The 27,557-nt window shown below is 45.2% G+C and overlaps 1 protein-coding gene across 2 annotated transcripts in view; it reads right to left on the minus strand.

The window, feature by feature from the left end:
• Positions 1-13,332, minus strand: part of LOC122689686 (zinc finger protein 160-like) — a 125,028-nt gene extending 111,696 nt beyond the window's left edge. The window contains exons 1-3 of one of the 2 annotated variants that reach the window (XM_043896327.1): positions 12,123-13,332; positions 6,493-6,551; positions 1,010-1,092 (exon numbers count right to left, since the gene is read on the minus strand). The gene's annotated coding sequence lies outside the window, so the exon portion shown is untranslated. The remainder of the gene's footprint in view (positions 1-1,009; positions 1,093-6,492; positions 6,552-12,122) is intronic. The other variant, XM_043896337.1, reaches the window with a different exon arrangement.
• Positions 13,333-27,557: the final 14,225 nt, after the last annotated feature.

The following is a 27,557-nucleotide window of genomic DNA, read 5'->3' on the forward strand; positions in this document are numbered from 1 at the left end:
TGGAACACTCAACAAGCTACAAACAATAAATTATACCAACGTCAACATAAGAAATGCCATTATGAAAAGAGCACAGCAATGGGGAAAGAATGAAAGCTTTTCCTCTGAGGTCCAGACGGCAAGGATGCACACTCTGCACTACAGTTCAACAAAGCACTGAAACCCTTAGAGCAATTAGATGAGAAAAAGAAATCAGAGGTCCCCAAATTGAAAACAAAGTCAATTTATCTTCTTTCCCACATGACAAAGTTTCATAGGTAAAACTCATAAAGATTACAAAAGAAACATGCTATATCAAAAAAGATTCTTTAATAACCACACAAAGGGTCAATCAACCAATTAACTCATTATCAAAGCTGCCATGGCAATCTTTGTAGAAGCAGAATAAAACATGGTGAAAGTCACAGAACTATTCAAAGAGCAAACAGCAACACTCCTGAAGAAGGAAGATGGAGGTCTTTCTATTTCAAAACCTATTACAAGGTAATCAAGGTGATGTAGTACTGGTATAAAAACAGACAAATAAACCAACTGAACAGAACACAGTACTCAGAAATAATTCTTTGTGTATATGTAAGGTATATTCACAAGGATGTAAAGATACACAAAAGGGAAAGGACAGTCTCAGTTGATCTGATTCCCAGATTTTACCAGCTATTGTGCATATTAATACCTGATTTTCATGTGCAGTTTCCTTACCCTGGTTGACAGAGCAGACAGCACATCCAGATGGGCCCTAAGCAATCCCTGCTGCCCAACAGCACTGAGAGCCCGTCTCCAACCCGTGGGTGAGAAGCCCTGCCCAGGACGGTGCCCAGGGGAACCTCCTCACAAGGGCCAGGTCACCGGGTCATGGGGACACGGGATCTAAGTGGAGACGACAGGCCCTGCGGGAAGGCCCCGGGTGACTGTGGGAGTACAGGAGTCAGACAGGACACTCCAGAGTCAGACACGATTAGCGAGTCCAGAGAAGGGCATTTCAGGAAGGACAGGCTGAATATGACCTCACCTGAGAAAGAGCCATGCCTGACTCCTGTTCTTTCCTCTTCCTCAACTTCAGAGCTTCCTCAGGGAACACAAGTCTTCAGAGGTCTATCATGAAAGTGAAAACATGCTGTTTAATGCTTAGAGTCAACGCAACCCCTTCCTGAGCCCCAACCACACACACAGGGAAGCCCTCACCATGAGGAACACACAGTCCCCTGTGCCCACTGTCTCAGGAGGGACTCAGGACAGGCAACTCCCACAGAGAGACCAACACAGGACTTTCCCACACTTTCCCTGGGATCACACTCCCCTCCTGGTGAGGCCTCAGCACACAGCGGCTGGGGGCACCTCCGCTGACCAGGCATTCTCCTTCAGGTCACACAGCAGGCCCTGATCCATCCCCACTCAGAACAGAGCACCCCCTCCTCAGCCCAGATCTCAGCCCTCAGGAATGAGAGGACTCACAGTCCTGATGCTCAGTGAGGGATCCTGATCGGAATCACCTGCGGCATCTTAAACATTCTCGAGCTGTGGACCAACACAAACTACCTGAACGGGAATCTCGGGTCAGAGGGTACAAAACATGGGTATGCAAAATGCCTCATCAATGAAACGTGAAGCCTGGACTGAGCACCACTCAGAGGAGAGAATCACCCCCCAACTCTCCTTTTCTTTCCCAGCCTTACTCAGGTGTAACTAACAAAAATGCTATAAACGTACTGTGTACAAAGTGAACATGTGATAGATTCATACACTGAATAATTATTATAGTCGAGTAAGTTACACTTCCACCTATGAGTACACTGTATTATTTCTCTCTGGGTGAATTTCAAGTATACAGAAACACTACAGGCAGCATGCAGTACCTCAGATCCCCAGAACTTACTTAGTTTACAACTGAAAATCTCTACTCTTTGACTAACAGTGCCCCATTTCCCCCTCCACCCAGCTCCTGGTAACAGCCTTATTACTCGATGGCTCTATGACTTTGACAATTCTAGTTTCCACATACAGTATCTGTCCTCCTTTGTCAGCCTTATTTAACTTGGCATAATGTTCTCTAGGTTCATTCATTTTGGCCTAAATGCAGGATCCTTCATTTTTATACTTATACATGGAGAAAAATAGTTCAGGAACATACAGTATATAATAAATATTTCTATACCACACTTTTGTTACCTATTCTTTGGTCAAGAGACATCTGGCCTGTGTCTATGCCTTGGCTTTGCAAATCCAGTCACACTCATGGGACTGCAGACATTTCCCTGAAAAACTGATCACTTTCCCTTTGGATATCTGTCAGAAATGGGTTTGACAGACTGTAGGTCTTTCTATGTTAATTTCTTAAGGAACTTCCATGTTCTTTTCCAACACAGCAGTACCATCTACATTACCACCAACAGTGCAGGTAAGATTCCGTGTGTTCTGTACTGTGCCTGTGTGTGTGCTTATTTTGGGAGGGACAGTAGTGGATAACAGAGAACCCGGCACTGGCCTGGCAGCAAGACAGTTGCAGCTGCATCTTCTAGAGGACGAGCCTCCGGGCTGCAGATCACTGTGGCATCGCTGCCCTCTCATTTATCGGAGCCTTCTTCCCCTACGTTACAGGACTTTATGACTCTTCTCAGGTTGGGCCCAGAGATCCCTACCGAGCAGGACCACCTTATAACAAGCATTCTGCTATCTTAACCTTAGTACTCTTAATTTCCCAGCAGAACTCAAACAAGCTTACAAACTTTCATGGTGTCCAACAGTGTCTCCACAAAGCCCACAATGACCCTCGAACCCTCTTATACCAACACAAAGCATTCCAAGCCCTAATAACTCATGCATGAGACAAAACACAAAAGAGGACACCCAAGGATCCACAGACACAAGACACCATATTTTCATTTACAGTGAGTGATCCAGGTCAAACACCGAAATCTCCAAAGACTGTGAAAAAGAGGGATAATTCCAATGATGCACATGGCCCAGTGAGACCTCAGCATCTTCCATGGAAACACTCCAGATTCTCTTGGTATCTTTCCAAATGCACATGAAACTTTCTTCACCGGCAACCCCAAATACACAATGATACCAAAGTTGATGCAAAGAATGACCTGAGATGTTCCCTGTTACTCTGCAGTGCCTGCCTGCTAAGAGAGCCAACAAAAGCCAGCGAGTGGAGTGGATGATGGGGGCACCTGCTAGAACCAGCCCAAGCCCAAGGCTCCCACCCTCCTGCACCCACAGGTGTCTGTGGGATCACCCCAGGCCACAGTTCTAACAGTGGAAAAGACTTCTCTGGGCCCAATTCCACGTCTTTCATTGTTGCTCATGGGTGGTCATGAGTTGTCCAACCAAACCTGTGCAGGCAAATCTCAGCCTCAGTATTGCTGTCCCAGGGAATATGAGCTAAAGCATTAGAACAGCTCAAACCATTCCATGTCGGTTCTCCAACAAACCCACTTCCAGGTTCTCCAGCCTGAACTGAGACGTTATTTTCCAACAGATCCACACACCCCTTGTCCCTGTAACTACACCTGGGATGGGTGCACACTCCATTCACTGGGCTCACCTTGATGCCCCCAAGTGCTGACACAAGCCTCCTGCACACCCCACCAGGCTCCCTCTGCTTTCCCCATTTGTCTACCTCTCCTCCCTGCATGACCGGACTAAGCAAGACTAAAGTGCACAGGGGCCTTTGGCAAAGGGGATCACAAGAGGAGTGCACACGAGCTACCACCCAAAGGACACTCACATTCAGGATGAAAATCAAGAAACTGGCCCTCCTGGGAAAGTCGGCCACCACCTGGGGACATTATGGACTCCAGGTGCAAAGGCATTTGAGATGCGGAAGTCTCAAATCAAGGGTCTCCAGGCCTCACTATCTCCTGTTCTTACCACCCACACCTACTGGGAAGATATTCTAGCTCTTGGGGGGCGCGGCGGGGGGGCAACATCTCCTTCCTGCCCCGTTAGGTTTTGGATTTCTGCTCATCCTCAGCGCTCTGAAATCACAATCGCTGACACTGAGCACATGAACTCCTAGATGGCAACGCTGCTGTCCACGATGGTGACTGGTCCCTGGGTGGACAGAGCTTATCTGGGGGCTGCAGCAGATTAAACTCAGCAGACTAAACATGGGGACATCTTAGTCCACTGCTTGAGGACACCAGTTCTGTAGGGCTTTTCAGGATTTCCTATATTTCTTGGCTCTTCTTTTGAGTAATTAAGTAGTCACATGGGGTAAAGATCAATTACAGCTAAACTGTCTAGAACATGGGAAATATCTTCATCACCTGCCCTGTTCTCTTGGTCTTCCCTGAGGATTATTCAGCCCAACCCATAGTCCTGTCATCTAAAGACATTTCCAGGATCAGGTACTGCAACCATGCTGGGAAGAAGAGGAACACTATGAGCCCTAAAAAGAGGGGAACCAGGAAGGACTCAAAACAACCCATGAAGAAGGGCAAGAATCTCTGCTGATGGCAACTGATACAGAGGCAATAAACCTGGGGAACATGAGAGAGACAGTTAGGAGCGGATGGGGAACCTCTCTGAGCCTAGACTTGAAGGGAGACAAAGGGCCTGAGCCAGGGTGACTTGAAGGTGAGAAAAGAACTACGATGTCAGACAGAAATGGTTTTGGTATTTGGAAACAGAGAAAAGGTAAATGAGAGCACGACAGGCTGAACCGTGAGCAGACGGTCAGCTCCCAGGATGAGGCTGGAGACACTGACAGGGCCCTGAGTTTGACAGAGGGCTGTGGGGCCACAGCGAGGAGTCAAGCTTCTGTCCCAAGAACAAATGAAAGCCAGTGGAGGTCTGAACGTCAGGACGTGAAAAAAATCTCCCTTCAGATTTAGCCTTATTCATAGAAGTCACCTGATTCTGAGCCTGTGATCCTGCCTCCATCCTACAGTTTTCCTTTTCTTTTTTCATTTAGGGAGGACTGGGATCTATTTAAAATTCTAATTACCACCAGACACTCCCTCCAAACCAGAACTGCCACACACAGACACACAGCCACTTTGGCTAATCATTTCAGGGGTTAGTGCTGCTCACGCTCAAGTCTAGTCCTGTCTCTGGTCTAGTTTCCGGTCTAGTCTCTCATCTCCATGGTACAAGTGGGCTCCCTCAGGCCCAGAGAGAAGCCGTTTATGAGAAGATCTGAGCTGAGTGAAGAGAACTGGGTATAACTGAATAATGAAATGGGAGGCTGAAGGGCAAGTGGGCCAAGTTTGTCCTTGTTGCCCATCCCATTTAACACCAGGAACATCTGTCATGTATCTGAGCAAAAGAAACTCTTCTTTCAAGATTGGGTCAAACTGATACGAAGCAGGTAATTCTTTATTATAAGACTGCAGTAAAATATTTTAAAAATACAGAATTGCAAACATCTAGCCACTGGTACAAAACACATTGTAAGGGGTCAGCTTAGAAATAGGATCTGAGCAATGTTTTTCATCATGAAGAGACAGGCTCTGTTGGAAGGTTCCAGGTCAATCCAGCCCATCCTTCTTCATTTGCACAGAAAAGTCAAAAAGGGACCTGAAGGAAACATCTTCATATCACCTCACAGCTCACTTTTTTCACTGATCATAGAAAATAGAGAAAACAGACCATTAGACTAACCAGTTAAACTAGGTGGTTTTTTTTTCTTTTTTCTTTTTTGTTGAAAGGAAAGAATGAAGCATTTTGTTGGTTTTATCACGTTAAATGTTCTTTTATTTTCCCATTTCTCAAAGAAATGCCTTTAATTTCACAAGATCTAATGTCATACCTCCGTTATTCTCTGGTAAAGAGCTGAGACCAGAAATATCCATTTCTGTGTGCACAGTAAACACATACACACAATCCATGTCTTTGGTACAACCACAGTTGAAAATATGTCTATTTTATTACACGATGTCCCATACATAAAACCCTCCAAGATGCATTTCTCTTTGAATTCAGAGAAAGGGAGAGGAGGTGATCTTTGCTAATTAACTTTTACAGTTTCCTCATTTTTATTTTTTAATTATTTTAATTGGAGGATAATTACTTTATAATATTGTGATGGTTTTTGCCATACATCTAGATGAATTCGACATGTGTCCCCCCATCCTGAACCCCCTTCCACCTCTCTCCTCACCCGATCTCTCTGGGTTGTTCCAGAGCACTGGCTTTGGGTGCCCTGCTTCGTGCATCGAACTTGCACTGATCATTCTATTTTAATATGGTAGTATACATGTTTCAATGCTATTTTCTCAATTCATCCCACCCTCGCCTTCTCCCACTGAGTCCAAAAGTCTGCTCTTTACATCTGTGTCTCCCTTTGTTGCCCTGCATGTAGGATCGTTGGTACCATCTTTCTAAGTTCCACATATATGCATTAATATACAGTATTTGTCTTTCTCTTCTGACTTATTTCACTCTATATAATAGGCACTACGTTCATCTACCTCATTAGAACTGATAAACAAGGTGACATTTTTGCTACGTATGGCATAAAATAATCTAAGATGATTTACTTCTTACCAAAGAAAATTTCAAATGTACGAGATGAAGGGAAGAAAGTGCTCAGGCAAGGAAAGAATCTGAAAAAAAAGAATTGTGAATTATTTTTAATTTAAAAATCTGGTGTCAAAGTTTAAAAAAACAGAGAATAATCGTATTTACAAAAGGGTGATTAAGACTAGAATACTGGAAACTAAAAACGCTTAATTCGGAAGATAAAAATGATTACAGACACTGAATGAATTAAGACCTATTCCAAGCTACAAAAAGCACTATACATAAAGAAAGGAGAAAATGTGAATCCATTAAAAAAAAAAAAATGCTTTAAAAATGCTACCCAATAGTGATACAGTGGATAAGAATCTGCCTGACAATGCAGGGGACATGTGTTCTATCTCTGGTTCAGGAAGATCTCACAAGTACAAACAACTAAGCCTGTGCACAACTACTGAGCCTGTGCTTTAGAACCTGGGAGCCACAACTCCTGAGCCCACCGCACAGAACCGAAGACAGCACAGCCAAAAAAAAATTAATTAAAAAAAAAAAAGCTACCACAGAGTGACAGAGTCAGTCACTTCTTGCCCCAGGTCTATTCTTCCTGGACATCGATAGGAAGAGAAGGAAAAGCCAGGAAAAGAGAAGAGGGTCACTCAGAAGTCAGTGAATCAAGCCACTGCCCCAGGCTCAACAGGGTTTGCAAATGAAAGCCATCTTCTGCCACAAGTAATAAAAAAAGACACAAGCCTTGTAGACAGGAGTTTTGAAATTCTCATCCTCCTCTGTAGAACTAAAATCATCTGTATCCAAACTGGCCACCCCTGGACCGAGCTTACCCCTCTGTTCACCTATCTCCCTTATTTCATCTGGGTCTCTGGGTCTCTTTTCCTCCCCCTCTGCTCTCCTGTTCCTGTCCTATTTCCTCCCTCACACGTGTCCTGTCCCAGGCTGCTGCAATTCGTTCCCCCTCTCTCCAACCTTCCTGAGTCTTTCAAAAATCCATACCTGTGTCTGCCTCCTCCCCCATTTCAGCTCCCTCTTTGCGCTCCAGATTACTCCCCTTCTCAAACCGGGTGAAAACACAACTCGGGACTCTAACCCAAGAGGCCTGGACTCAAACCCGGCCAAAACCCAGTTAGGGACTCTCCACCTCTGACGTCCCTCATCACCCGTCGCCTCCCCGCTCCCATCATTGATACAGGGCAGCTCTCCCTATGCTGTTCTCCAATCCCTGGAGATCTGGCTTTCTAATTTATTAATACTTCTCTATTTTACCCACTTGGCTATTTTCAAGGCTTAACCCCTTTGACTTGACTATCCCTTTGCAATCCCTCAGCCATTCTCAGAGTTCGCGTTGGTTCTCCCTGACGCTTTTCTCCTCAGTTTCAGTTATTTCTCTCAGTCCTTCTGACTCTGCTTCTCCTGATCCTCCCGCCTCCTGTATTTACTGAGTGGGCGACAGAAGGAGACGCCCCCGGAGCGGAAGAGCACCTTTTCTGACCCAGTTGAACTGGACATGGAACAGCACTGGCTGTCACATGGCTGGCCCAGGTCACCTACCGACGCGGGGTGAGGGGACGGGCTGACAGGAAAGGGGGGCCCTGCGGGGCACAAGGAGCGGCCTAGGAGACGCGAGGACAGAGGGGCTGGGAGGGAAGGGGTCTCAGGAGCGGGGCGGGCTCTCCGGAATCCCGGGACCGGGGAGAGGGCGCGGCCTCTCCGGGAGCGGGGGCGAGGGGCTCTGCATCCAGCGGTAGGGAAGGCGACGCGGCGGAGCGCGACTCTAACTTGCGAGAGAGGGCTGTACTTGGTGAGACCAGAGGTAAAAAAGGGTTTTAAGCAGGAAAATGTCGCCAGAGGCGGTGGCTACGCGGACCGAGGACCGAAACCGCCTCAGAAACTCTTAAAACCCAAACGAAAGGATAACTGGGCCGCAATGGCAGCGACAGCGTTTATTCGGGGCCGAGCACCGGGCGCCAGGGTTTTCAGGTCGCTGACAATTGTCACACCCTGAGGACGAGTGAGCCAGAGGGGTAGTAGCCTAAAAGGAACCTTAGGCGCCGCTCGGGGACCTCGGCTCCGCGCTCTCCAACTTCCGGGTCCGTGTGAAAGGGCTTTTGGTATTAGAGCCGCGGCTTCCGACGAGGGGCGGGGCGCGGACGGGGGCGGGGCCTAGTACCTTGACAGGATTAAGTTCCATCTGTAACACTGCTCAGGTAAAAGCTTCAAGTTATGTGGGAACCAAGATCCTTCCTCTTAAGACTAAAAGGGTTTATTCTCAATAAAAAGCTGTTTTTCACAGCATGTTGTGCTCAGATCCTGCTAGTGAGGCTGAAGCAATTCAGGGATCTGGGAACTTGGGCAGTTTTAAGAAACAAGAATGGGACTAGTCTCTATATTACAAATAACAAAACTCTCCCTGGGTAGAAATGGGCTATTCCCTACTGACACCCTACAAAACAGCAAACTGAGCATAGTGCTGAGTTTAACAATCTCAGGGTCAGTACCTGGGTGTCTGAGATGGAGGACTTAAGGGTTGTGATCATTTGGGTCACTAACTAAAGCCTTTAAAAGAGCAAGACATTTTAAATGATTATAAACTGTGTTACTATTTCTTTTATCCAACGTGTTTTAATTATTTCCCTGTCTAAACCCAACTCTCTAAACAGTGACATAAAGGGGGTTGTATAAGCAACTCTTTCGATGACAAATATCATTGTGTAAATTTAAGCTACAGAGAAAAATTAACTGATATGTACACTGTGAAACGATTAGCACAATACGTTTACCTAGCATCCATAATTTTGTATAGATAACCTAAAAAGAGAAAGCAAAATAGGAGAAAAAAAACATTTCTTTTTCTTTTGATGAGAAGTGCATTATTCTTTACAATGCTCTATCCTATACTTCGAAGGAAGTGCTTAGTCACTCAGCTGTGTCAGATTCTTTGTGACCCCATGGACTCCATGGACCCCATGGACCCCATGGACTACTTGTGACTCCATGGACCCCATGGACTGCCAGGCTCCTCTGTCCGTGGGACTCTCCAGGCCAGAATACTTGAGTGGGTTGCCATACCCTCCTCCATGGGATCTTCCCAACCCAGGGATCGAACCCAGGTCTTGTGCATTGCAGGTGAATTCTGTACTGTCTGAGCCACCAGGGGAGCCTGACTGTTAAGTATCTTTCCCAAAAACTTGTTTAGGAAATTACACTAAACTAAATAATATCCATAATGTAATTTCAAATTGATTATATGTTCAGCATGAACAGAATTAGAATTGTTCACTTTCTATTTGCAAATTGTAATATATTTTAGGTCTTTATTTTCTAAAGCGATGACAAATCTAGACAGCATATTAAAAAGGAGAGACATTACTTTGCCCACAAAGGTCTGTATAGTAAAGCGATGGTTTTTCCAGTAGTCATGTATGGATATGAGAGCTGGACCATAAAGAAGGCTGAGTGGTAAAGAACTGATGTTTTTGAACTGTGGTGTTGGAGAAGACTCTGGAGAGTCCCTTGGACTGCAAGGAGATCAAACCAGTCAATCCTAAAGGAGATCAATCCTGAATATTCACTGGAAGGGTTGATGTTGAAGCTGAAGCTCCAATACTTTGGTCACCTGATGTGAAGAGCCGACTCATTAAAAAAGACCCTGATGCTGGGAAAGATTGAAAGTGGGAGAAGAAGGGGACGATAGAGAATGAGTTGGTTGAATGGCATCATCAACTCAATGGACATGAGTTTGAGCAAGCTCTGGGAGATGGTGAAGGACAGGGAAGCCTGGCATGCTGCCGTCCATGTGGTTGCAAAGAGTCGGACATGACTGTCCAAGTGAACGACAACAACGTTCTCTCAAATGTGGGTAACAAAGTCTGAAAAATACAGTCTTCCGAAGATTTGGGATTTATGGATGAACTCCATACCCCCATCAAATCATGGGATCTAATCAACATTTTCAGAACATTCAAAAATGGCAGATTACACGTTATTTTCAAAAACACATGTCAAAATATATCTATCTTATCAATATCTTCTTAGATGCACTTCTGTAGCCAACTCCCACACTTAGGTTTGTTTCAGAGCAGGCTGTTTGATACGAAATCTCGTAGGCATTCTTTTCCTCACAGCTGAGTCAAAATCCTCAGCATGATCAGAAGCTCCCATCACTAGGACTTGGCACCTGGGATCCGTATCCAGTCCATCCCAAAGACTCATAAACCGAGCTCTCAGCATGGCTAGGCTCCACGGTCAGAAACTGAACATTCTCATGATCAGATTGCTCAAGTCCTAATACCTGAACTCAATGTAAAGGTTTTCCACACTCATTGCATTGGCAGATGTAGCTCCAATATGTTCCCCAACTTGTGATCTTTGGGTAAAAGCCTTGCCACACACTTTACATCTGTGTGCTTTCTCTTCACGATAAATATTCTGCCATCTAGTGATAAATGAACAATAACATGAAGCCTTAGCATATTCACTGCAATTTAACTCATGAAGTATTTGGTAAGTCTAAGGCACAACCTAAAAGCTTCAAAATTCAGTACAATAGTACTGCTTGGTGCAGTACAAACAACTGGATTACTGGTGCAAGGGGGACCAATGAGAAAAGGTTGCTCACATTCCTGGCACTGGTGATGAACTTTTTTAGAATAAGTAGATTTTCAACGGCCTGACCACATTCAATATCATTTGTTCTCAATCCAGTGTGAATATTCTCATGAAGCATAAGATATGAACCACTGCTGAAAGCACTGCAACCTCAATTGTATTTTCAAGGGCTCTCCCCTCTGTACATCATCTGATGGCAAGTTAGGCTTGAAAGTACACTGAAGAATTTACCACACTCATTACATTTCTAACGTTTCTTTCCATTGGAAAAGACCCTGATGCTGGGAAAGATGGAAGGCAGGCGGAAAACAGGATGAGATGGTTGCATGTCATCACGGACTCAATGGACAGGAGTTTGAGCAAGTCCTGGTGATGGTGAAGGGCAAGAGTCCTGCCTCCTTCAGTCCATAGGGTTGATCAGAGTCCGAGAGGACTGAGTGACTTAACGACAGCCCACTCCAGTATTCTTGCCTGGGAAATCCCACGGACACAGGAGCCTGGCGGGCTACAGTCCCTGGGGAGCTCAAAGAGATCTGACTGAGCACTGTAACCATTTTATATTTCTCTTTGATTCTAATGCTCATACAAGTAACCAGCATCTCTAAAAATAACCTGCTAAAATGAAGTCTTTGTGGTCAATTTACTACCTTGGTCATAGAAAACAGAAAAGTACAGTAATACGCCTCCCTAACACCCGAGAAAGAACTTCAGCTCCAGCACCAGTCCCAAAGCAGAAATTCGAAACTAGGTCCTGAACACGTGATTTGATACTTATAAAATCATCAAGTGCCACGTCAAAATTAAAATGACCTTTTCCTTATAAATTACTACATATTTCGTGCACTGTATGTGTTACCTCAGGATCTTACCTCGACAGGAAATCAGACCCTGGCCTCTCACAGCAACGACTGAACTTATTTCGGCTAGAGGAAGGGGTCGGAGAATAGGGAGGTGCGAAGTGACTGGAGACCACGGATAGGGAGGAGAGGGGACCCCACAGGCGCAGCTTAACAACAAAAACAAAAACAAACAAGTACCTCAGGTTCCCAATGGTCGGCCGCACCTACCATGTCTCGGCTTCAGGAATTTGCTGCAGAATGGCTTGCACCTAAGCGGAGACCGGAAACTCCTCAGCCTTTGGTAATAGAACGGGGAGGGGCGGGGCGTAGGACACAAGCCTGCGCCTGGGCGTGTCAGGGGCGGGGCCGAGCGGACACCTGCTGTGTTCTTCCTTTGGGTTCCCAAGTACCTTGCCAAGGTTTAGAAGTACTTGAGAGTCTTTCCCGTCTTGTATTGCATCATGGATTCCTCATAACTGTAACAGTTTTAAAGTAAAAACTTAACATTCTGTGGGATAATTGCGTTGGAAAGTAAGGTTTCCTCAAAACAGGATTCCTGCTGATGAGGCTGAAGCAGTTCAGCCTGGGAACTGAAACCGGGTGTGGTGGCCGGGCGGTGGGTAGGGGTGGGTGGGGGTTGATGTGCGGTGGTGGCTGGACCCAGAAATATTCCTGCAATTCCAATTAATTTAAGTAGTTTAAGTACACAAGAACTGTCTTTGTGTAGGGATGACAAGCTGGAATGTGAATCACACAGCTCTTAGTAACACCTCATAGTTAACACCTGCAAGAAAAAAATATCTTGACATTCCACTTCTTCAATGATCAAGCTTATTAGTCACTGCAGAGGCCCAACAACAACGCACCCTGAGGGGAATGCAGGCTGGAGAAAAACAGGTACCATTCGGAGCTTCAGACATAGTAGCCTTGGTAAATCAGCAACAGCCTCTTGGGCCCATCCTCCTCCTCAGGAAGTCCAGGTAAGTTTAGGCGAGTCTCTCCTGATACAGAGTCACTCTCTGTCAAAGGTCTGTTAGCTAGAAGCATTTTCAACCTATTTTTTATCTCTGACAATATTCCACCAACAGTCTTCCCACAAATAACCAGGCCTCATTACTTGAAGCTAACTGCTCCTTGTCCACTGCCCCACATCATCACCTTAGGTTTACTGTAGTCAACCGTAATGCACAAAACCTGAAACTATCTCTCAAATGACTTCAGATTCTCGGATCTCTTAAGATATTTTCCCACTATATACACCACTTTCCACTGTACTTGTCAGCAGTCCATAAATCAGCATTATCCACACTGGGTCTCACTGACTGGAAAACTACCAACCAAAACTCACTTCTTCAATTCAAATTAAACACTAGTATCAGACCAAAGAGGCTTCCCGGTGGCTCAGTGGTAAAGAATACTCCTGCCAATGGAGATGCAAGAGATGGGGGTTTTATACCTGAGTCAGAAGATCCCCAAGATTAGGAAATGGCAACCCACTCCAGTATTCTTGCCTGGCAAATCCCATGGACACAGGAGCCTGGCGGGCTACACTCCATGGGGTCTCAAAGAGTTGGAAATGTCTGAGCATAGAGACCATTTTATGTTTTTCTCTGATTCTAGAGCTCATACATGTAACCAGCATCACTAAAAATAATCTCCTAAAATGAAGAGTCTCTGTAGTCAATTTATGACCCTGGTCAAATAAACCAGAAAAGGACAGTAATACGACTCCCTAACACTGGAGAAAGAACTCCAGCTCCACCACCAGTTGCAAAGATGAAAGTCTAAGCTAGTTCCTGAACAAGTGTTTTGGTATATTTACAAAATTATTCAGTGCCAGTTCTCAATTATAATGACTTTCTCTCTAGTAACAAATTACTATATGTTTCGTGTACGATATATGTTACCTCAGCATTTTCCACTGAAAGGAAATTAGACCACGGGCCTCTCAAGGTAACAACAGAGTTTACTGAGGGAGGAAAGGTTGGTGGATTAAAATCGGAAGGTTCTAAGTGACCCGAGACCACAGATATGGAATAGAGGAGACCCTATGGGCGGAGCTTAAGAAGACTAAAAAGCAAAAAACAGTACCTTAAACTAATAAGCAATCAATGGTGCAACACAAGCCGGGGAGACCGCACCTACCAAGTCTCGGCTTCAGTAATTGCTGTAAACTCACGTCCTTTGAGGGGAGATACCAGATATTTCCAAGCCGTAGGTTCCAGAGGAAAGGGACAATGAGGGGCGGAGGAGCCTAGGACACCCGCCTGCGTTGGGACGGGCCGAGCGGGGCCGAGCGGGGCCGCGCGGGGCCGCGCGGGGCCGCGCGGGGCCGAGCGGGGCCGCGCGGGGCCGAGCGGGGCCGAGCGGGGCCGCGCGGGGCCGAGCGGGGCCGAGCGGGGCCGAGCGGGGCCGAGCGGGGCCGAGCGGGGCCGAGCATACTTGAGGGTCTCTCACGTCTTGTGTTGCACCATTGATGCTCATTACTTTAAGTAACTGGAACAGTTTTAATAAAACCTTAAAATTCTTTGGGATAATCACAATGGAAAGAAAAAAGCTTTTGGCATAACATTTGGAGTCCTCCATGTCGGACGACAGAGGATGAAATCGTTGGATGGCATCACTGACACAATGAGTTTGAGTAAACTCTGGGAGTTGGTGATGGACAGGGAGGCCTGGCGTGCTGCAGTCCATGGGGTCCCAGAGAGTCAAACACGACTGAGCGACTGAACCAAACTGTACTTGGAGTCCTGCTGATGAGGCTGAAGTGATTTCAGACGACTGGGAACTGAAACCTGGTCTGCTGGCCAGGTTGGGGTTGGGAGGGGGTTGATGTGGGGTGCTGGTGGGGTGGGGCTGGATGTGGGGTACTAGCTGCACCCAGGAATATTCCTGCAATTAGAATTAATTTAAGCAGTTTAAGTAAACAAGAACTGGCTTTGTGTACTGATGACAAGCTAGAATGGGAAACACACAACTCTTAGAAAGGGCTACTTCATACTAACACTTCTAAGGAGAAAAATGTCTTGACGGTCCCCTTCTTCAAGTACCAAGCTTATTAGTCACTGCAGTGGCCCAGCGAAAGTGCACCCTGAGGGGAATGCAGGATTGAGAAAAGCAGCCACCATACTGTGCTTTGGACATTCTGGCCTTGGGATTTCAGGAAGGGTCTCTTGGGTCCATCCATGTCTTCAGCAAGGCCAGATAAGTTTGGGGGACTCTCTCCTGGTTTTCAGATCTCCCAGTTATTGGTTGATGACCCCAATTTTGTTTGGCAGTGTTTTAACATACATAGCGCCCAGTTAAAAGACACTGAGTAGAACCTCCCTGGTGGTGCAGTGCTAAATAATCTACCTGCCAATGCACAGGACCCGGGTTTGATCCCTGGTGTGGGAGGATGATATGTGCCTCGCAGCAACTAAGCCCGTGCAACACAAGTACTGAGCCTGTGCCCCAAAGCCTGTGCTCTGCAACAGCAGCAGCCCCAGCAATGAGAAGCCTGCACACAAGTAACCAGAAAGTCGCTTCTGCTGCTGCAGCTAGAGAAAGCCCACGTGCAGCAAAGAGGCTCAGCTCAGCCCATAGAACAGACAGACACTGAGTCCTCTGGACCGACCAAAAGAACCTTCAAAACGCCAGTCTCCAACCACACCCCAGCCAAGGTTACATGGAGAATTCACAGCCCGATTGCTGCAAAAGGAGAAAGAAGCCAGCACAATGAAGACTTAAGAGCCAAAAATAAATTTTAAAGATTATTAAAGAGAGAAAAAAACTTTTAATGAGAAATGCATTCTTCTTTATAAAAGTTTCTGTTCCATGCTTATGATGACAAAGCTTCAAATACTTACATGAGAAAAACTTGTTTACATCATAATATATAACACTTAAGTCAATACGTCAATGTAATGGAATGTCAAATTACTATATGATCACTTGATGGTAATTAGGCAATTTACTTCCTGTTGAAAAATTGTAATATATTTTCTCTAATTTCATTGTCTGTTTCTGAAATATATGTCAGTTGTGGACAACAAAGCACATTGTCAAATATAAAGTCTTAAGCAGACATTAGAATTGATTTTCACCAAAATTATCAACTTGGCACTATTTATAAATATTTCTGTGTGTATTATCTGACTGAACTCAAGTCTTAAAGGAACTGTTTTTCTTTACATTTACAGGGCACCTACTATGTTCCCTGTTATTGTCTACCTGCCTTTTAATGTTACAAAAGTCTCAAAATAACCCACTGACTTATGTATTTGTTAGTGGAAGGCAGGAAAGAAATGTAAATTAAGCATTAAATCTGGGTCATAACGTGTGGAAAGAAAAAGTATCGCTAAGGAAAAACTACTGAAAAAAACAAAAGAAATAGGATGGCAGGATTTAAGAGATTAGCACTGAAACATATATATTATCATATGTAAAAGAGCCAGTGGGAGTTTGATGTATGAGCATGTGCTCCGGGACAATCTGGAGGAATACGGTGGCGAGAGAGGTGGGTTCAGGAGGGAGGGCACATATGCATGCCTATGGCCTATTCATGTTGATGTACAGCAAAGACCATCACAATATTGTTAAAAATAAATAAATAAATAGATCAACCGATGGTGAGTTAGGCCTGAACACATAATCAAAGGTTTCCTACACCTAACACATTTGTGTAGTTTTCCTTCAGGTTGAATTTTCTGACAGTCAAAAAGTTGATATATTTTACTGCATTCTCTACATGTGTAAGTTTTCACTGCAGTATGGATTCTCAGATGATCTGCAGCGTCATTCCTTGTGACTGAAGGGTTTGCCACATAAATAACATGTATGTGGTTTCTCTCCTGTATGAACTGCTTAATGGGCAGTTCATGCTGAACATGCACTAGAAACTCTGCCACATTCATTTCACTTGCATGTTTTCTATACAGTATGAGTTCTCTGAATTATAAGGTCTGAACACTGACTAAAGGCTTTGTACCACTCACGACATTTGCACTAAAATGTTTCTCACAACTGTCACATTTCTAATGTTTCTCTCTAGTATGAATTCTCTGATGGTTTCTAAGTTCGTCATTTCAAGAAAAGCTCCGGCCATATACATCATATATATATTGTTTCTCTCCTGTCTGAACTTGCTGATGATGAGTTATGTATTACTAAAAGGTTTGTCACAATTTTTATATTTGTAAGGTTCTCTCCACTATGAATTCTCTGGTGAACTGCGACGTTTGCATTCACACTGAAAGCCCTGCCACATATAGCTCATTTATATGGTTTCTCTCCAGCATGAACTCTCTGATGAACAGCAAGGTTTGAACTTGCCCTGAAACCCTTGCCACATATATCCCATTTATATGGTTTCACTCCAACAGGAAATCTCCGATGAACAGTAAGGTCTGCAGTATGACTAAACGCCTCGTCACATACATTGCATTTGTATGGCTTCTCTCCAGTATGAATCCTCTGATGAAGTGCAAGTCTTGTAGTTTGATTAAAGGCCTTGCCATATGCATTCCCACATGCCTGAGAACAACTAAGCCTGTAGACCTCAAATGATGATTCTGTGCTCTAAGGCCGGAGAGTCACGACTACTGAGCAAACACACAGAGACCATGCATTGCAACAAGAGAATCCACTAGAATTATAAGTTCATGCACTGTAACTAGAGGGTAGACCTTGCTTGTTGCAAGTAAAGAAAAGCCCCTGAAGCAACAAAGACCCAGTGCAGCCATAAACAAATTTTAAATAAATTTTTAACTTACAGTTATGAAGATAAAGGAATGTGATTTGAAAACTTATATATCTTTTAAGCAAAAGTAACCTTTGAGGCAAACTCCCTGGTGATCCAGTAGTTAGCACTATGTGCTTCCACTGTAGGGGGCACAGAATCCTTCCATGAATGGGGAACTAAGAACCAGACTGCCATGTGGCACAACAAAAAGAAAAAAAGGTAACATCTGATTTTTTGTATAAAATACGGAACAGTCTATGCCACCTAACAGCACGAATTAGCACAGGAAGGGGACAAGGGGAAGTAAATCCTGCTGAAACACCTCATCACATGCTGCCCAAAGTCAAGCAGCAAAATTGAAAGGAGTCAAATGACAGATTGTTGCAGAACATATAAAGACCTTGCCTTTTGGGACCTCTTTTCTTGGAGTCCACTTTCCATGAAACCTCTCTCTTTCTCTCTCTTTTCTTAAATCACTTTGTTCATTTAGAAACAGCCATCTGTAAGTCAGAAGTACTTTCCATTCTCCTTAATAAAATGTAATTTTGAGGTAGGAATTGGAAGGGCTGAGGTTGGACATCTACAATCAGTTACTCTCCTCCTTGCATGCCCTGAGATAAGAGATAGGTGGGATCAGGTTGAGGAATTTACAGCCAACAACAACAGGGTAAACAGCCAGTTTGTCTCTTAATTTAAGGGACTGATCATGGCAAGGACAAAGAAAGGAAAAAACCCTTTCTGATCAAGGAGACAGTACACAAGTGCAGAAAGGCTCCTTGGAGTTAAAAGTCAGAGGAGCATTCCAGGAAAAATGAGTCTTGCTTCCTCTGCTGCCTGCTGCTGCTAAGCTGCTTCAGTCATGTCAATTCTGTGCGACCCCACAGACGGCAGCCCACCAGGCTCCCCTGTTCCTGGGATGCTCCAGGCAAGAACACTGGAGTGGGTTGCCATTTCCTTCTCCAATGAATGAAAGTAAAAGTGAAAGCGAAGTCACTCAGTAGTGTCCAACTGTTAGCGACCCCACAGACTGCAGCCTACCAGGCTCCTCCGTCCATGGGATTTTCAAGGCAAGAGTACTGGAGTGGGTTGCCATTGTCTTCTCCATGCTCCTCTGAGAAGCCTTTACTTCAAGATCCAGGGTGTGCCTGTGTAGCCAAGGAGAGGGTCCTGAGACAAACTAACCAGGGGGGACAAAGCAAGGTGATTGGTCCACATTTCTCATCCCTTTCTTCTTACTAAAAACACACGTCTTACTTTCCTTAAGCAACCATGAGCAGTCCATTATATTAGCATTTTGTAGACTGGTGAACATAAATACCAGTGAGAATGTCTAAGAATATTTGCTTTCTTATAGAGAACATCTCAGGGTGGCACCAAACGTTTTCATTAATAGTGCAAAATCTCTTTAGTTTGTCTGCAAGAGGAAATGAGTTTTCAGTAATCTGTGATTCAGAATCTTATTTTATTTGGAAATGACCTATATATTCAGTGAGCTTTCATCTCTTAGTTTAGCACAACCCGAAAAACTCAGGTTATTCAAATCTGGAGAGACTATTCTAGACAGACATAGTCATTCCTAACAGAGTTTATCTAAAACCTCCAACTGCATTTGCATTCTTTCCTTAAAAGCTTCTTCACTCGAGTTACTTTACCTGTTCACAAACTTACTTACCATTAAACCTAAGTACAATAAAAGTATTAGACAATGTTGAAGACTCAAGACGTGTCTTAATTAGATTAGCAAACAAACATTAATACTAGATATTTAATATTGAATATTTCCCAGTTCACGTGAACCTGAAATTCATTTAGGTTAATTTCTCTTGCAATTGTTTGATTTGTAAGTGCTTACTTTTTTTTTTTTTTAAAAACAATTGAATTAGAGTTCATTTACAAATTAACCTCAGCAATATTATCCAAAAACAAAGACACACACTGAGACAAACATACATGCAGATCGACAGACATGAGAGCTCTCATACTTTTGTGCTTGAGATTTAAAATGTCTCTTTCACACTTTTCTTACCACCCCCCTCCATGTGGTTTAAAATACTAGTTCGCTCAAGACTGAAATCTCTGGAAAAATGGGTTACGTATTTCAAGGAGGTGGCAAAGGTTGCATGCTATGCAAGGTCGCTTCAGTCCTGTCCAACTCCCTGCAACCCCATGGAGTCTAGACCACCAGGCTCCTCTGTCCATGATGGGACTCTCCAGGCAAGAATACTGGAGTGGGTTGCCATTCACTCCTCCAAGGGATCTTCCCTATCCAGGGATCAAATCCACATCTCCTGTGTCTCCCCCAGGGGCTGGGAGGTTCTTTACCACTAGAGTCATCTGGGAAGCCCTGGCAAAGGTTAACTTTAAGCTTTTTGGGGGGCAGGCCTTTTTAACAAGCTTGCTGTTTTTAATTCCACATGTAAAATGAACTGGTTTGCACTTTCAAATAAAAAACAAAATTCATCTTAACCAGTTTTCTCCAGAGTCTAAACAATATCATGGCCATCCTGTATCAAACAAGTTATCTTTCCTTTCTACAGTCAAAGCTTTATGGCTAAAATACCCATCGAATACTGCTCAAATTGACTGTGATAACAAGGCCAGATGGACTGATAAAAATCTTGGAATGTCCCTCCAGGGAGATGGGGGTCTTTGACGAGAAGAATCTAAAAGGGTAAACAAACTTGCTAGAGTGGGGGAACCTGGGCTCCCCCTCCCCCGGAGAGACAGGGGCAGTTAGAAGGGGACTAGCTGATGGAGCGGAGAAGGCAATGGCAACCCACTCCAGTACTCTTGCCTGGAAAATCCCATGGATGGAGGAGCCTGGTAGGCTGCAGTCCATGAGGTCACGAAGAGTCGGACACGACTGACCAACTTCACTTTCACTTTTCACTTTCATGCATTGGAGAAGGCAATGGCAACCACGCCAGTGTTCTTGCCTGGAGAATCCCAGGGACTGCGGAGCCTGGTAGGCTGTCTTCTATGGGGTCGCCCAGAGTCGGACACCACTGAAGCGACTTAGCAGCAGCAGCAGCAGCAGCAGCTGATGGAGGGGGAGACAGAGGGGTTGGTAGGGGTGAAAGGCCACAACAGGACAGAGAATGGAGAGAGAAAGGGCAGTGGGGGACACTACTGGAGCTGTGGGCTGGCTAAAGAGAGTCAACTTAAAAATGAACATTTGATCAGCCAAAATATAATGTGACATTGTAACATGGATAATCATCCTCACAAATCGCATAATTCTTCTTCCAGTTGGAACTTCTCTTTAAACAGCTTTAAGTTAACCTTTATTTACCTCACGGTAGGCAGAGAGCAGGATCCGGGAGCCAACATGGATGGTGCTAAGCCTGGGGCTTGGTTGGCAAGGGCCCCTGCAAAGGCTGAACAATCTCAAGATTTGTGCCCTATCTTATCTATGCTGCTGCAAGCCTTGCACTCACAGGAGACAGTCAGGACATTCACACTCAGGGCAGTTTCCAGGCAGGTTAGAAGCAAGGTCAGAGGAATGCACTGCTTTGTCTTGAAACCTAAACAAGACTATTTATTTAATTTCCCAACAACCAGGTGGCTTCATGGTAAGAATCTGCTTAGTACTGCAGGAGGCATGGGTTCAATTCTTGTTCTGGGAAGATCTCACATGTCACAGAGAGTAAGTTGATGAACTACAGATAGTGAGCCTGTATGGCAAAACTACTCACGCTCGTGTGCCCACGGCCCGTGCTTCACAACTAAAGAAAGCACCACAAAGAGAAACCGTGCTCCCCGCAACTACAGAGGAGCCCTCACTCGTCTCCAGCAGACAGAAGTCCGCACAGCACAAAAGACCCAGGACAGGCCAAAACCAAAGACCTCGCCTTCATCTCTGTGGGCGCTACAGCTCCACTGGAGGGCGCTGTACATTTCGCATGTCGAAGAACAGAGCCGTCAGTTAGGGAGAAGAAAAACCTCCTGTGAGATTCACAAACATTAAACATCTGTTTTCTCACAGAACTCTCCCCCTTGGAGAGTTTCCCAAACCCCATGGATGGTGTGGCTTCCTCTCTGTCCTTGTGACAGTTGACCTGTGATCACACTGTTGATACTTTCCCGCTCATCTGGATTTCCGCTATTAGCACCTTCTTCTCCACAATCCAGGGGTCTTCCTCCTTGTGCCACAAGACTGGGGATAACGTTCAGATCAGAAACAGAACTTCCTACTCACAAGTAATGCCACATACTGTGGCTTCTTCCAGAGTCCAACCTCTCCTTTTTTAATAAACGTATCTGTTATTTTTAATACACTGGTGAATCCATTTCTTCTGTCTCGGGGGAGTGTTCGCTGCTCCTTGGTTTCTCTCCAAGTTCAGCAAGTAGCGGCTGCGCTGCAGTTGCAGCGCTCGTGCTCCTCACTTGCTGCGGCTTCTCCTGGGCGCACGGGCTCCAGTGGTCGTCCCATGTGGGCTCAGCAGTTGCAGCTTCCAGGCTCTAGAGTGCTGGCTCGTAGTTCGGGCACACAGGCGTAGCTGCTCTGTGACATGTGGGATCTTCTCAGACCAATGATCGAACCCGGGTCTCCTGCACTGGCAGGTGTAGAATCCAGCTCTTTTGTCAGCCAAGGAGTGAGGACATTATAAACTGACAGAAAAATACGTCTCAAAAGAATTTACTATCTGCATCCTTCTGAATGCACAGGGAACATTACAACATACACTACAATATGCAGCAGGGATCTAGTTCCTATCTAAGAACTACTGAACCAAGGACACAGGGCTAGAAAACAGGCAACTGGATATTTCAAAGTTTGAAATCAGCTTTATAAATGCTCGAGCTGTGGGAAAACTCCTTGTGTATCACACATTGGCAGGTCACCAGAAGGAAAGACAAGTTTAAACTCCTGATGCCAATCACGAAGCTTTACACGTGTGAGTCAACAAGGTTTGAGCTTAGTCAAGAAAAACAGGCACTCTCCAAAGGTACAGAGGGAACATGCCTAGGTACCCCAGGGCAGATCCCCATTTCAGGGGGAAGTGATCCTCACCCACAGACAGCAGGTTCCTGAGGGTCTCCACCATCACATCATTGTACAAGGTTCTCTGGGCAGGGTCCAGGCACTCCCACTCCTCAGGAGTGAAGTCTATGAACACATCCTTGAAGGTCAACTGTGCCTGAAATGAAAACACATTTCACCAATGGGTCCTGCAGAGGATTCTTAGATTCACACAAAATGAGAAGAGGTGAGAGGGGTAAAGCTCAATTCAGTTGAAGTAATATTCTGATAGATCCATTACAAGCTGCTTCAAGCAAACTGTTAGTCTCTAATCTAATTTCTAATTTCCTCTTTTTTCTAAGACTATGATCTCCTGCAATCAACATGAATTTGTCATGTATGTGGACAATACATGAAAAATACACAAATTAAAACCAACGCTGGGTTGTCCATGCAGAAGTGTTACATTCACCACACGGAGTGATATAGTGTCACAACCTAGTTGAGTTACAGCAAGACTGGTGTCTCCAGAGACCACAAAGTCCACAGTTGCTTTAAAAGAACACACATAGTGATGATGATGACATCATCACATTGATGACAGGTGTTTCAGCACGTCCTACTCACTAAGCATTACTCTAAACACGTCACACGGAGGAACTTGTCATCAACATAACAGCACGTTAGAGAAAGATCTGAGTCCACCTTACTGGGGGGAAAACTCTGTCACTCCAAGAAATCACTCAGATCAAACAGTTAAGAAATGAGGCAACAGCACGTGAGCTCAACCTAAAGAATCAACCAGTTAATTACCAAAGAAGGAAAGAGCATCCACAGAAAGTTCCCTGAGGATACCTGAAACAAGTTCAAGGAAGCTGAAATACAATAGAAGAGCATAAATTGTCATGATACAGGGTCATACCCTCTCCCATCACAACCCACACAATGTCAATAATCTTACTACAATTTATGTCATTCATGTGATGATGCACAAAAAACTTAATGCCATGAAATACACTTAAGATACAACTGAAACTGCTACAAAGCATACACCATTATTTATGAGATGATTTTTTGTAATAAAACCATGGAGTTACATATCCATGCATTCATGCGTGCATGTGTAAACACACAATTGATTGAAACAAGAAGAATTGTCTTTATTTTCTTTCATTCTATTAAAATTCATTCAGCGTCAGCTGTGCGCCTCAAACTTGAAATACAGCAGTGAACATGATGGAGCTTACACTCTAGCCGCCAGCCAGCCAATTTCATCCACAATTTTAATGTTACTATCGAAATAAGTGTTCTGACACAGCCCCGGTGCTAAGACAAGATTAAACACAAAGTCTTAACCTACATTGAGAAATCAGACAAGGTCTCTGTGAGGAAAAAGCACTTAGGATGGCAAGGTGGGAAATGGAAGAGTGTTGCAAGCAGAGAGAACAGCCTGAGTGCCAGCTCTGAGGCTGGAAGATATTTACTGAACAGAAAGGCAGCCAGTGTGACTGGGACACAGGGAATGTAGATGGGGTGATGCCAGGTAGAGGCTAATTTATGCAAGATCTATGGATTGAGGACTTTATTCCAAAAGCTCCTGGAAGTCTCTGAAGAATTTGCAAGAGGAAAGTTAGGTGCTTAGATTTGTTTTACAGAGCTCAATCTGCTGTGTGTGGAAGTTGTGCTTACCTGCTTACTCATGCTAGACTCTTTGCAACCCCGCTGACGGAAGCCCGCCAGCTCCTCTATCCATGGAATTCTCCAGGCAAGAATGCTGGAGTGGGTTCCCATTCTGTCCTTTCATTTTACTTCTTCATTCAGTACCTTTGTCAATATTGTATTTCTTTTTCAAAGGTTATCTATTTTGCTTATGTTGGGCCTTCGTTGCTGTGAGTGGGCTTTCTCAGCTGCAGTGCCGGGGCTTCTCGCTGCAGTGGCTTCTCTTGTTTTGGAGCACAGGCTCTAGAGAGTGTGGGCTTCCGTACTTATGGCTCCTGGGCTCTAGGGCACAGGCTCAGTAGTTGTGGCCGATGGGCTTAGTTGCTCTGAGGCATTTCCCCGGACCTGGGATGGAACCTGTGCCCCCTACATTGGAAGGCACACTCTTAGCCACTGTACTACCAGGGAACTCCTCAACATTATCTTATTCTAGTTAAAAAAAAAAATAAAAAGTAATATAAGCAGAAAATAACATACAGAAGATTTCTTCCAATCTCTATAAAATACCTGTATTTAAAAATATGTGGCCCTCCCTACAGGTAAGTGGTAAAGAATCCACTGGGTGATGCAAGAGATGTGGGTTGTTGCCTGGTCTGAGATCCCACACGCTGAGGGGCAATTAAGCCCGTGAGTCTCAATTCCTGAGCCAGAGCTCTAGAGCCCAGCAGGTGAAACTACTGAAGCCAGCGCGCTCGAGACCCCGTGCTGCAAGACAAGAGAAGCCACTGCAATGAGAAGCGTGCACACCACAAGCAGAGAGTGGCCACCACTCGCCAGAACCAGGGAAAAGACACTGAAGCAATGAAGATACACTCCAGGAAATAAATACATTTTAAAAATCATAATGTGATTTTTATCCTTAATTTTGGGTATGTGCTTATCAATAAAATCCAAAATTTATTATTTCATTCCATAAAGCAAATACTGAAGCCAGATCAGTAAAGTTGGAGAGTTCCCTCATGGTCCAGTGGTTAAGATCCCTCACTTTCACTGCAGGGACTCAGGCTCGATTCCTACTCAGCAAACTAAGACACTGGAAGCTGCATCATGTGGTCAAAGAAGAAAGAAAAAAAAAATTAGTAACCCTGATTTTACAGTTTAAATGAGACGGTGTAACGAAACACTCCCTAGCCCTGACATCTCTTTCTGAACGTTCCGTTCCATTCCCAAACACTTAAGCTTTTAAGGAGGTGCTCATTTAATTTTAAATGTACTATAAAAAGTCAGAACTGATTTCCACTCACTGGCCACTTTTGCAGATTTTACCATGTCCTGTACATGTTAATACCTGAGGTCCACATACAGCTTCTTTACCCTGGTTGACAGAGAGCAGACAGCGCATCCAGATGGGCCCTAAACAGTGCCTGCTGCCCAACAACACCAAGACCCATGGGTGAGAAGCCCTGCCCAGGAGGGTGTCCAGGGGAGCCTCCTCACAAGGGCCAGGTCACGGGTCATGGGGAGATGGGATCTAAGTGGAGACAACAGGCCCTGAGGGAAGGCCCTGGGTGAGTGTGCATGTACAGGTCAGACAGGATACTCCAGAGTCAGACATGATTAGCGAGTCCAGGGAAGGGCATTTCAGGAAGGCAGTGTGAGAATCCACTGAGAATGTGACCTCACCTGAGAAACAGCCACGCCTGACTCCTGTTCTTTCCTCTTCTGGGCTTCTTCGTCCATGAGTCTTCACAGTTCTATCATGAAAGTGGAAAACATGCTGTATAATGCTTAGGGTCAACACACCCCCTCCTCAGCCCCAACCACACACACAGGGAAGCCCTCACCACGAGGAACAGACAGTCCCCTGTGCCCACTGTCTCAGGAGGGACTCAGGACAGTCAATTCTGGCACAGAGAGACCAACACGGGACTTTCCCACGCTTTCCTTGGATCATACTCCCCTCCTGGTGAGGCCTCATGCACACAGCAGCAGGGGGCAACTCCGCTGAGCCCATGATCTCCATCAGGTCACACAGCAGACCCTGGTCCAACCCCGCTCAGAGCAGAGCGCCCTCCCCTCCCTCAGGGCCTGATCTCAGTCTCAGAAGTGGAGGCTAAGAGCCCTGGTGCTCAAAGCAGGATCCAGATCGGAATCATCTGTGGCTCTGTGCACATTCCTGGGGCGAGGCCACACACGAGATCCTGAGGAGCGTGTCTGTTGGGGGAGGGGTACAAGACATGGCTGGACTCCCAACACACATCTTTCAGTAACAGCATTGCAGGTGGATTCTTTTTTTTTCTTTTTTTTTTGCAGGTGGATTCTTTACCAGCTGGGTTACATAGCTCAAAACAGGTTCCAACTCTGGAAGAGCATCACGTAAGGCCTCAGTCTGTTTATCTGTAGCTAGACCCAGAACCTCAGTGTTGCGTACTTCAGCGTCTCTTAAGTCTTTTATCTCAGTTATAGAGTTAATCTGTTTTTTTAGTTTTGTTCATATCTTTTGGTCATAAGGGTGACTTCCTTGTCCCTCAGGAAACAGAGTGGAGCCTAATTTAACTAGTAAGTGCCTTGAGTTAAAAGAGAGGTGACAGGCACAGATATTGATGTGGAAGCAACTGGCCATTGTTGGAGCATGAAGGGGGTTCCTGGAAAGCAGGCCCTGTGTCGGTGCTAATGTTCCCATTATGCATTTTTACGGTTGTTAAGGTTTCCAGCCCTTCAGGTTAAGGTGCAAAGGACTGTGCTGGTGTCTGAGGGATTCCATCTCGGCCCCCGGTTCAGTGACTCCCCGAGCTTTAGCACTAGTTACATGCACGGTGCTGTGAGCAGAGCCCCTTGTGACCTCGGGGCCCCTCAGTGTTGGGGAACCATCCAAGGCCAAGGGCCCAGGGATCTCAGGTGTCGGGGGCATTCCCTCCTCCAGCTCCCTGGCTGTCTGTAAACGGGCAAGTCCACCACCATCTCTCCTCCAGTGCCCTTCTGCCCACACGGGGTACCCTGGGTTGGTCTGGGTACCTGTGGGCCTTGTAGTCCACCATGGCCAGCTTGGCTTGCAAAGGCTGACTTCCCCTCCAGTGGTCTCTGAGTGGACAAAGGTACAACCATCATTTCAGCCCTTTGTGTATTTCTCTGGGAGCGTTCAGCCTTTTCAACCATGTCCCTATTATCAAGAACTGAATAAGCCACTTGGACCAAATCGCTCATAGGGGTCTGAGGACCAGCAGTTGCTTTTGGAATCTCACTCCTGATGTCTGTGGCAGGGTGGGCTATGAAATGCATAGCCAAAAGG

Source organism: Cervus elaphus, chromosome 4 (assembly GCF_910594005.1).
Source record: "Cervus elaphus chromosome 4, mCerEla1.1, whole genome shotgun sequence".
NCBI lineage: Eukaryota > Metazoa > Chordata > Mammalia > Artiodactyla > Cervidae > Cervus > Cervus elaphus.